Here is a 12,323-nt window from a genome sequence, read left to right as displayed (position 1 = left end):
TCATGGCATTGAGAGTGTTCTTCTCTATTTGCAATGGCCACCCTGTGGATCTCCAGATGAAATGGAACATGGTTCCAATGATTGGTGGCAATGGTGTTATGGGGAATGGGCCAAACCTGGGCCACCTTAGAGCAGTATTGCAACAATCTTGCATCTTATCACCAGTAATGGTGGGATTTATATAGAAATTTACATAGAAATTAGGTGCAGGAGTAGGCCATTCGGCCCTTCGAGCCTGCACTGCCATTCAATATGATCATGGCTGATCATCCAACTCAGTATCTTGTACCTGCCTTCTCTCCATACCCCCTGAGCCCTTTAGCCACAAGGGCCACATCTAACTCCCTCTTAAATATAGCCAATGAACTGACCTCAACTACCTTCTGTGGCTGAGAATTCCAGAGATTCACCACTCTCTGTGTGAAAAATGTTTTTCTCATCTCAGTCCTAAAAGATTTCCCCCTTATCCTTAAACTGTGACCCCTTGTTCTGGACTTCCCCAACATCGGAACAATCTTCTTTCATCTAGCCTGTCCAACCCCTTAAGAATTTTGTAAGTTTCTATAAGATCTCCCCTCAATCTTATAAATTCTAGCGAGTACAAGCCGAGTCTATCCAGTCTTTCTTCATATGAATGTCCTGACATCCCAGGACTTTCACACCCAGGACCCAGTCCTGACATCCCAGGACAGAAGATTCCACACACTTGCTTCCACTTATTTTGAGTCAGTCTTCCCAATTTTTGGTTCAGGCTTTGCGTCTCAAACTATCTACCCAACACCATGAGGCTGTCAGACAATGATGATAAGAACAAATTGTTGTTTCACTTGTCTCTCCAGGAACATAGCTTCACTCTCTTGTGTCGACTCCAGCTCCCAGCATCAGTTTGAAATGGTCATAAATGCCTGCGAGCTTACGGTTTGAATACTAGTCAGTGGCTGGTGCAGTGATTGAATTACTAGACAGGCAGCCCAGAGGTCAAGGCTAACAATCCAGAGTCGTGAGTTCAGATGCTGCCAATAGTAGCTGTGGAATTTAAGAAAATATTAATTCAGCAATCTGAAAATTAAAAAAAAAAACTAGATTCAATAATGGTGACCATGAAATGATCAGATTGTTATAAAAGTCCATTGGTTTACTGATGTGGTTCTGAGTAGACAATTTGAACCTGTTGCCCTCACCCAGCTAAATCTGTGTGTGACTCCAGTTACACAGCAGTGTGTTTGACTCTTAACTGTCCTCTGCAATGGCTTGGCAAGTCATTCACTGGTGACCTAACCGCCATAGAATGCACAGCCAGGGATGCGGATATGATAATGGTATTTCAGAGAATTTTAGGTAGGCACATGAACATGCAGGGAACGGAGGGATATGGATCATGTGCAGGCAGATGAGATTAGTTTATCGTGGCATCATGTTCAGCACGGCCATTGTTTGTCAAAGGGCCTGTCCCTCTGCGGTTCTGTTCTATGTTCACATCACTGCCGTTTCTCAAGAAGATACTCACCACCATCTTCTTGAGTAATTGTAGATGAGAATAAGTACCGACCTTGCCAGCAATGCCCTCAATCTAAAGAATTGAATAGAATAGGTGGAGTTGTCATCTTGTAATAGAGAGACATTGACTCTGCTGTCTCCATGGCCCAGATTATTCATCTCACTCTGCCACTGTGGATGTGGTGAAGAAATCAACCCAGTGCACAAATAAGATGGAGAGAGAGAGAGATAGAGGAGATCCACCCCCAGTCCAGGCCTAATTTGAAAGCTTTCAATCCCAATATTTGTTTAGGACTGGTACACAAAAAAGCTGGAGAAACTCAGCGGGTGCAGCAGCATCTATGTTGCGAAGGAAATAGGCAACGTTTCGGGCCGAAACCCTTCTTCAGACTGATCGGGGGTGGGGGGGGGGCGGGGACAAGAAAGGACAAAGGAGGAGGAGCCTGAAGGCTGGGGGATGGGAGGAGTCAGCAGGGGGACTGAGGAAGAGGAGGAGATAGCAAGGACTAACAAAATTGGGAGAATTCGATGTTCATGCCCCCAGGATGCAGACTCCCCAAGCGGAATATGAGGTGCTGTTCCTCCAATTTCCGGTGCTGCTCGCTGTGACCATGGAGGGGACCCAGGACAGAGAGGTCGGAGACGGAGTGGGAGGGGGAGTTGAAGTGCTGAGCCACCGGGAGGTCAGCTTGGTTATTGCGGACCGAGCGGAGGTGTTCGGCGAAACGATCGCCCAACCTCTGCTTGGTCTCACTGATATAGATCTGCTGACATCTAGAGCAGCGGATGCAATAGATGAGGTTGGAGGAGATGCAGGTAAACCTCTGTCGCACCTGGAACGACTGCTTGGGTCCTTGAACGGAGTCGAGGGGGGAGGTAAAGGGACAAGTGTTGCATCTCTTGCAGTTGCAAGGGAAAGTGCCCGGGGAGGGGGTGGTACGAGAGGGAAGGGAAGAATCGACAAGGGAGTTATGGAGGGAGCGGTCTTTGCGGAAGGCAGATATGGGGGGAGATGGGAAGATGTGGCGAGTGGTGGGGTCACGTTGGAGGTGGCGAAACTGACGGAGGATTACTTTTTGTATGTGACGGCTGGTGGGGTGAAAGGTGAGGACAGGGGGGACTCTGCCCTTGTTGCGAGTGGGGGGATGGGGAGAGAGAGCAGTGTTGCGGGGTATGGAAGAGACCCTGGTGCGAGCCTCATCTATGGTGGAGGAGGGGAACCCCCGTTCCCTGAATAATGAGGACATTTCAGATGTCCTGGTGTGGAACGCCTCATCCGTGGAGCAGATGCGGCGTAGACGGAGGAATTGGGAGTAGGGGATGGAGTCCTTACAGGAAGCAGGGTGGGAAGAAGTGTAGTCCAGATAGCCATGGGAGTCAGTGGGTTTAGAGTGGATGTCGGTCAGAAGTCTAGGTTGTTTAGGGCTGATTAGGTGAGGAGGGAAAGATTTAATAGGAACATGAGGGGTAACTTTTTCCACACAAAGGGTGGTGGATGTAATGGAATGAGGTGCTGGATGAGGTAGTTGATGCAGGTATTATCGCAATGTTTTTAAAATAATTTAGACAGGTACATGGATAGGATAGGTTCAAAGGCTACGTGCCAAATGCAGGTGGGTGGGACTAGTGTAGATGGGAAATGTTGGTTGGTGTGGGCATGTTGGGCTGAAGGGCCTATTTCCACACTGTATGACACTATGACTGGCTTGCTTATGATGGTTTAGAGCTTCTAGGTCTAATGATGGATTCCATTTCTGAGCCCTGCTTAGGAGAACATATCTATACATGAGGAATAATCTTTCAAAGGCTCTCTTGGTCTACGCTCATGAGCAAGGCATTTGTTCACTTGACCTCGTTAGTGATCAGAACCTTAAATGGCACATGGACCTTGGAGATCTTCCTGTAAGGGCAGCATACGGCACAGAGTGGACCACTTGCTCCAGAGAGGCTTGAACCTGTTGGTTACAGCCTTGGGCACAATCTTGTCATCAATTTCTAGCAAAGAGGTTGGTCATCAGTTTATGATTTTGTTTCTATCCCTGGAACTGTCCAACAGGGTCGCCAATGTCGTTTGGATAATGTAAAGACGAGTCAAAGCGCACTATGTCTTCACTACTGTTTTATTACTGATCACACTACTCATACACATTACTGCCCTAGCTGTCCGTGGTCTGTCACCGGTGCTAGAGAGCGATCTAGAGGTGGGGAGGTTACAATTATACTGGTGATATGGGGAGTGGTTAGTAGTGGTGAGGTCACTATGTTAAAGGAACATGCACTAGTCTACATCCTTCCCCTTGGAAACAAAGCAGTACAGCAGTGACAGGGCGACCACGACTCATACGCTACAAGCAGTTAAACACACACACACACAGTCAGGCAACAGTTAAACAAATTCCCCGTAACGTACAGGCGGCTTGACCAACCACCCGGAGCGGGTACGTAACTCGCCCTCCCCCTCCTCCACAGGAACGACAGGAACAGGAGCGGGAGCGGGCGAACGATCCGGAGATCGGGCAGGAGAGGGATGGAGCGGAGACTGGGGAGGGGAAACCGGCACAAAGGCGGGCAAACGAACAGGCGAGGGCGGACTGGCAGCAGGGGAGCGGGGCACAAAGAGCTGAGAGGGCAGAGTGCTGGGCATGCGAGGAGCGGTAGGCAGAGAGGAAGAAATCGGGGGGGCAAAAGGGGCAGCAGGAGGCGGAGCGGGCTCATTGACCAGCCGCAAATGCTGGTGGGACCGGCGGTAGATGGTACCCTCGTGGTCAACGAGGTAAGAGCGCGGTGAGCCGGCAGAGCTGACGACAACCGCCAGTCGGTAGTGGCCGGAGGGGGACTGCATCCGGACGACCTGACCAGGGAACAGACGCGGAAGGGGACGGCAGGACTTGTCGTGGGAGCGTTTTTGTATTTCTTGCTTTTGGGCAATGCACTCCTTGACGGCAGCAGGGCGGAGGACAGAAGGCACCAGGGACCGCTGGGACACAGGGATCGGAGGGCGCGTGGTGCGGGACATGAGCCGCTGCGCAGGCGAGCCCAGGGCAGGGTCTCGGGAAATGTTGCGGAGGTTGAGGAGGGCCAGGTGAAAATCCGACCGGGAAAGTCTGCAGTGCTCCAGCAGCTCCTTGCAGGTAAGGGTCGCCTTCCCGACTGGTTCGAGCACGCCTCCCCCATAGGCATGTAGACGGGAGTTGTCGGGAGTGACCTTCTCTCCAGACCTTATCTTTTTAAAGAGGCTCACTGACATAACATTGGCCACCGCCCCCGTGTCGATTTTCGCTGGGAAGGTCGACCCATTCACAGTAACACGCACCGAGGGATCCGTTATCGGCGCAGGTGCACCCAACAGTGAAAAAATGCTTGATTCATCATGGGAGGAACTGGTATCAGAATCAGGGAGTTCGTCTGACTGGTACATTGAACCGAGCGCGCCATCAGCCTCCGCAAGGTTGTTTAGCATACTCCTGGGAGCAGGAACAGGCTTCCCACGGGAGCGACATGCGGCAGAAAAATGATTTAACTTTTTGCAGAAATTACAAGTCTTCCCTAGCGCGGGGCAAACATTAAACGGATGGGATGCAAAGTTGCAGTTGGGGCAACGACGCGGGCTGCCCCTCGAGGGGGCAGGGGAACCACGCTGGCGCGGCGGGCCATCGATCCGCCGCCGGCCAGCAACAATGGCAACGTTAATGTCCTGAGCTGCAGGCGATACCACGGAGGCGACAGCCGCCGCCATGCGAGAGGCGTGCAGAGCCTCGGTCAAAGTCAAATCGGGCTTCCTTAGAAGTTCAGCCCGCAGTTTCTCGTCCTGGAGACCGAACACCAGGACATTCCGGGTCATTTGATCGGGGGTCAGCACGTCCAGGCGGCAACGCCGTGCCAGATGCCGTAGCGCGGCAATGTAGTTGTCAATGTGCTCACCGGGGCTCTGGCGCCTAGTGAAAAACTTAAATCGCTCTAGAATGCAGTTGGTGGGAATGTCGCACAGACCGGTGAACTTAGCCAAAAGACATACCGGGTCCCGAGCATCCTCACCAGCAGCGTATTCAAACGACTCCGATCGTTCCAGGGCCTCCGGGCCAGCCAAGTTGAGGAGCAGGTGTGACTGCATCGCAGGTGTGGCATCAGGATGGGCAATCGCAATGTAGTGCTCAAAGTCGCGTCGGAAGACAGCTCACCGATGGGCAATGTCGGAGTCGAAAACCAGCATACCAGGCTTGCGACAAGAGTTGGCCATGGTAAAGACACGGGAGAGAAACAATGAAGGGTAGGGAACTGGGCGAAGAGTAAATAAAACCCGATAAACAGGAGGCGCAAGGTACACTATGACACCATGTAAAGACCAGTCAAAGCGCACTATGTCTTCACTACTGTTTTATTACTGATCACACTACTCATACACATTACTGCCCTAGCTGTCCGTGGTCTGTCACCGGAGCTAGAGAGCGATCTAGAGGTGGGGAGGTTATAATTATACTGGTGATATGGGGAGTGGTTAGTAGTGGTGAGGTCACTATGTTAAAGGAACATGCACTAGTCTACAGATAATGTTGAGGAAGGCCAACCAAGTGAGAATCTTCTGTTATGCACCAAACCTCCAGGCCAGGGAGGGTGTTTTTGAGGTAATGTTTGGGGAAGAGACTCTTACTCGCCTTGTGTGGAGAGATGTGTTGGCCTCTACCCCAGTACATCACTAACTGCTCCATAGCACTCATCGTGACATGCAGGCACCATATTATTGGAGAGCCATCCATTTAGATAGTGATACAGTGTGCCGACAGGCCCTTCATCCAACTTTCCCACACCGACCAACATGTCCCATCTACACTAGTCCCACCTGCCTGTGTTTGGCCCATGTTCCTCGAAATATGTCTTTAACATGTACCTGTCTAAATGTTTTTTTAAAGGTTCTTCTTCTTTCGTGTGGCGTGCACAGCCTAAAGCTGTAGGACAACTTGTTCTATTTGATCTTCTGTTTGTGCACGTCGAGTTGATTGCATTAGTCAAAACAGGGTGGACCACGTGAAGGTTGCAATCTTCCACCCCTTTTAAAGGTTGTGATAGTCCCTGCCTCAACTACCTCCTCCCGGAGCTTAATTCCATACACCCACCACCATTTGTGTGAAAACGTTATCCCTCGGGTTCCTATTAAATCTTTCCCCCCTCGCCTTAAATATATGTTTTCTGGTTCTCGATTCCCTTACTCTGGGCAAGAGACTGTGCGATTACCCGATCTATTCCTCTCATGATTTTGTACATTGATCTTTTGATGGAGAAAGCCATTGTGCCTGCCTGGGACGTGGAGTTACAGAGCTGCACAACATAGCAACAGATCTCTGGGTCCTCTGTGTATGTACTCATCACAGGTACCCATGTGTACTAACCCCATTCACCAGTGCTTGCTCAGTCGCATCCACTGCCATTCAAATGCTGGTCTGGATGTTACATAAACATTGTGACCATCTCTGGCTCCAACCTCAGTGTATTCAAAGCGCCAATCAGTCCAGTGGAAAATAAATCTTGTTCGTATCACCCTCTTATTCTGTTAATCTATGGCCTTTGCTCCAATCCCCGCCCCGCCTGTGTTCACCTATTACCTGCCATGCTTTATCCTGCTCCTCCTCTCCCCCAAATTTCTTCCCCCCCCCCCACTAATCAGTCTGAAGAAGGGTCTCGACACAATAAGTCACCCATTCCCTTTCTCCAGAGATGCTGCCTGACCCGCTGAGTTACTCCAGCATTCTGTGTCTCTCTTCGGTGTAAACCAGCATCTGCAGTTCCTTCATATACATCATGTGTCCATGTTCTCCTGAGATGTGCCTGACCTGCTGAGTGACTCCAGTACTTTGTGTCTCCCCTCTGCACCTCTAAAACAATGAGAGGGATAGATTGGATAGATGCACAGAGTCTCTTGCCCAGAGTAGGTGACTCGAGGACCAGAGGACATAGGTTTAAGGTGAAGGGGAACATTTAATAGAATTCTGAGGAGTAATGCCCCTGTCCCACTTAGGAAACCTGAACGGAAACCTCTGAAGACTTTGCGCCCCACCCAAGGTTTCTGTGCGGTTCCCGGAGGTTGCAAGGTGGTTGCCGGAGGTTGCAGGTAGTGGAAGCAGGTAGGGAGACTGACAAAAACCTCCGGGAACCGCACGGAAACCTTGGGTGGGGCGCAAAGTCTCCAGAGGTTTCTGTTCAGGTTTCCTAAGTGGGACAGGGGCATAACTTTTTCACACAGAGGGTGGTGGGTGTATGGAACAAGCTGCCAGAGGAGGTAATTGAGGCAGGGACTATCCCAACATTTAAGAAACAGTTAGACAGGTACATGGATAGTAAGTAAGTAAGTTTATTGGCCAAGTATTCACATACAAGGAATTTGCCTTGGTGCTCCGCCCACAAGTAACAACATGACATACAGTGACAGTTACGAATGACAGGATAGGACAGGTTTATATCCCTCGATATGGACCAAACGCGGGTAGGTAGGACTAGTGTAGCTGGGACATGTTGGCCGGTGTGGGCAAGTTGGGCCGAACGGTCTGTTTCCACGCTGTATCACTCAATGGCTCTTATCCTTACCTGAAACGCACGATGACAGACAGTCTTCTCATCTTCCCCCACCAAGCGCTGCCTCCTGGAACACGCTAAGGTGCAGGACTACAAGTCGCGGCATGCATTCGAGCAGACTAAGGTAGAAGGGCTTGTGGCGGAAGGTTATTGCATAATACACATCCACCAAACCTCCCTTTCATGCATTGTTGCAAAGTATACAGCGCGTGGCTTCATAATGAAAGGGGCTGTTGAAAGTCTCACTGTATTGTATGAAAGTGCCGATTGTAAACATTGCATGTGTTTGTGATCAGACTTTGCACACACATTGTCCTTTGGCAATATTGTCTTTGCGTTCAAGTACTTCGGTGCAAGAATACTGCCGCTTGCCAGCGCTCTACATTCAAGGTGGAGCCGAGCTGGAGAGGAATGTAAACACGTTCTGATTAATGCCGGCCCCAAACGCTGATCAAAAAGCAAAGCCAAAAAAGCAAAGCCAAAAAAAAGCCCGATAAGAGTATAAAATGATATACAGTACGTTGGTTGGTTGGTTGGGGGGACACCCACAATCATAAAGTTGGCTTCGTGTTGTGTGATATATGTGGTGAGACCACCAGGTCTTGTGATCTCATAATTCTAGCCACAGTCTTTAGTTGTCTTTGATCAGCCGCCTCGTTGCAAACGTGGTTTGTGCACTGACTCGTTGCAGGCAACACGTGGTCGCTCGGCAGCCACTTGTAACATTGGTTTGGAGATTAAACTCGGGAATCTAATCGCAATTCGCAGGTGTACTGTTACCACTGGCAACTTCGCTCTCCATAAATTACAGTTTCAATTCACGTGTTAGGATAGAATTTGATCCATGATGTTAGCCCCGTTAGATCCTCAGCCGGGAACGACCCAGCGTCACTCCGAACTGTCACAGGCGCACTGCTAGGGGACGCGCAAGGAACTGCAGGTGCTGGAACCTTGATCAAAACGCAAAGTGTTGGAGGAACTCGGCGGGTTAGGCAGCATCTGTGGAGGGAAATGGACAAGTCGACGTTTCGGCTCAAGACCCCTTTTCAGACTGATGGAGTAGAGGGGAGATAGGTGGAAAAGAGGCTATGGGGGTCAAAGCATGGCAAGTGATAGGTGGGTACACAAGGAACTGCAGATGCTGGAAATTTGAGCAAAACACAAAGTGCTGGAGGAACTCAGCGGGTCAGACAGCATCTGTGGAGGAAATTGATACATGAGGTTTCAGGTCGGGACCCTCCTTCAGACTGGGTGACAGGTGGATACAGGTGAGGGGCAGTTTGACGATGGAGTTACTCTCACTGAGGCCGAAGGGGTTCAAGTCTTCAGCTGGTGGTTTAAGAGCTGTCCGCATATACGCTTAAACAGGTGTGTTGATTCTCTCCCCCGTTCCAGCGCCTCCACCCCCACCCCCTTCCCCTCCCCCCGAGCTCCACCCTATCCCTACTCCCCCATCTCCTTCTCCCTCCATCTTTGATCCTGGTGATATTTAAAGGATATTTGCCAAGGAACAGTTTACATGGCCATAGCCGGTCTGCCCGGGTCAATGTTAAGTGCAGGCAGCGTGAGGCTGACCATGCCGGACAGTCTGATGTCAATTATGAGATCACAAGACCTGGTGGTCTCACCACGTATATCAACCTACAGGAGTCGTGTTGCCATCTCAGCGAGGCCTCTGGGGGCGACACCACTTCACACATGACACAAAGTGCTGGAGTAACTCAGCGGCTCGGGCAACATCTATAGATAAAATGGAAAGGTGATGTTTCGGGTCGGTACCCTTCTTCAGACTCGACCCATCCTTTTCCTTCAGAGATGCTGCCTGATCCACTGAGTTACTCCAACACTTTGTGTCCATCTTCGGTATAAACCAGCAACTGCATGTCTTTGTTTCTTCAGATATCAACGTTTGATTTCCTCGTTGAATGAAAGCTTACCTTGCCTGTGAAACCAAATTGAGACAACTCTTGGTATGAAAAGATTTTTTTAACCATTCAATATACAGGTTTACACTGTCCCTCGCTTCGGAAACAGCACGTTGTCAGAATCAAAGCTTGATCATGTTTATCTGGTAGTGTCAATCTCCGCAACTTGCTCCAGTCCACGCTGTACCCAGAGGACCCTGAAAGCCGAAGATAGACACAGAGCGTTGGAGTAACTCAGAGGGACAAGCAGCATTTCTGGAGGGAATGAATGGGCGACGTTTCGGGTCGAGACCCTTATTCAAATGGGGATGGTGGAAGCCGAGTAATTGAGTATATTTATGGAACACAGGAATAGGCCCTTCAGCCCACAATGCCTGTGCCGAACATGATGCCAAGTTACACCAATCTCATTTACCTGCAGGTGATTGATGTCCCTCTATCCCCTGCATATCCACATGCCTCTTAGACACCGTTTGGTTTTAAGATTGGGCAGAATAGATAGGCATGTGGATATGCAGGGGATAGAGGGCCATCAATTCCGTCTGCTGTGTGTGTGTCATCGGGAGAACAGGCAGGTGAAGCTGAGGCCAGGGTTAGCTTAAGCCATGTCTCAATGTAACGAACGAGCAGACCCGGAGGGCCCAAGGACTTATTTCTGACCCAACCTCATTATCTGAACACTCCACCCTTTACTCATCAATTGATTTCAAATCGCGATATTAAATGTCTTTTAATAATTCATAACGCTTAAAATTTCCTCTCCCCACTCCAAATTAGGCCCCCCTTCGCCAAAAAGGCACACTTTCTGTTTGGAACGGGGACCTGCTGCAACCTAGACACCTGCTCCTCATTCAACCCCCTCCTCCCCCCCCCCCCCCCCTCCACCCCCCTCCACCCCCTCTCCTCATCCTCCCCCCATCCACCCCCCGCCCCCCCACCCCATCCACCCCCCCCCCCCCCCCCACCCCATCGCGGTAATTACCTGGAAGACCGTCTTCCACAACACCTGTGTTGTGGTGCCACGCCATTGGCTTTAGTGGCTCAAATGTTGCTCTTTAGCTACGGAACATCACGGGCATCCATCTACTCGCTTCCCTGCAACCGACCACAGTCAAAATGGCCCAAATAAGTTCTCGAAGTTATAAGTGATGGGAGTAGAATTAGGCCATTCGGCCCATCAAATCTACTCCACCATTCATTCAATCATGGCTGGTCTATCTCTCTCTCCTAACCCCATCATCCTGCCTTCTCCCCATAACCTCTGACACCTGTACTAATTCAATAAACTGTCTATGTTTAAGAAGGGACTGCAGATGCTGGAAAATCGAAGGTAAACAAAAGTGCTGGAGAAACTCAGCGGGTGCAGCAGCATCTATCGGGCCGAAGCCCTTCTTCTTCGACGAAACACATATCAGTCTGAAGAAGGGTTTCGGCCCGAAACGTTGTCTATTTCCTTCGCTCCATCGATGCTGCCTCACCCGCTGAGTTTCTCCAGCACTTTTGTCTACCTTCAACAATCTGTCTATCTCTGCTTTAAACCAAATGAGACTAAATCTTCTTAGACCAAATAACCAAACGGGGTTTGTGTCTCAAAGACTCTTCCCACAGTCAGACCTTTCGTTTGATTTTCCACGTGGGGCCTTACTAACCCCATCCGACATTTTTAAATGTCACGACATTGTCCGTCTCCCTCTCCGCTGAATGCCGATGTTATGTCATGTCATGTACACCCCAGTGACTGGCGGTAAGTATGTGCGGAGGGGCAACTTTCACGATTTACATTCTTCCTCTCTGTCTCTCTCTTACACACACACACACACACACACATACACACACATACAAACACGGCGTGTCAAATGCAAGACCCCAAATAACAAGATACATGGTCAGCTCTCGGGTAAAGTATAAACATACATCGCCATTTGCTTCTGGGACATGTTTAAAGTTGTACATCAACTCTTGAATCACCTCTCCCTCTCTTAGTGTTGCTAAACACATGGATACAAATAGATCACTTTACTGCCAAACCGGCGGACTCTCCCTCCCCCCCTTCCCTCCCTCTCTCTACCCCCTCCCTCTCCGCACCCCCTTCCCTCCCTCTCTCTACCCCCTCCCTCTCCGCACTCCCCACCGCACCCCCTTCCCTCCCCTCGCCCTCTCTCCCGCTCCCCCCCTTCCTAACCTACTTGTGACCAATTCCATTCAGTTGCACTGCACCGCAGAGTCCACTCGCCATTTCGCCCGCCTTTAGAAAGCGAGTTCGATGGTCGTGTGGGATTTCTCTAGTTGTCTGCCAGCGGATCAGGGCGAGTTTTCATTGTCATTTTTGCCCCATTG

At 50.2% G+C, this 12,323-nt stretch overlaps 1 protein-coding gene and 1 long non-coding RNA gene across 4 annotated transcripts in view; one reads left to right on the top strand and one right to left on the bottom strand.

Moving 5' to 3' along the window:
- wnt7b (Wnt family member 7B) overlaps window positions 1-12,323 on the top strand; it is an 86,552-nt gene that overhangs the window by 7,942 nt on the left and 66,287 nt on the right. The gene's annotated exons all lie outside the window — the stretch shown is intronic.
- On the bottom strand, window positions 8,020-12,299 carry LOC116983753. The gene is made up of 3 exons (XR_004414800.1): window positions 12,173-12,299; window positions 9,999-10,183; window positions 8,020-8,462 (listed from the first exon to the last, which is right to left on the bottom strand). It is a non-coding gene; the product is annotated as an uncharacterized LOC116983753 (long non-coding RNA).

This window comes from Amblyraja radiata, chromosome 19 (genome assembly GCF_010909765.2).
Source record: "Amblyraja radiata isolate CabotCenter1 chromosome 19, sAmbRad1.1.pri, whole genome shotgun sequence".
Classification (NCBI taxonomy): domain Eukaryota; kingdom Metazoa; phylum Chordata; class Chondrichthyes; order Rajiformes; family Rajidae; genus Amblyraja; species Amblyraja radiata.
This window is presented reverse-complemented; position numbering and strand designations above follow the sequence as displayed.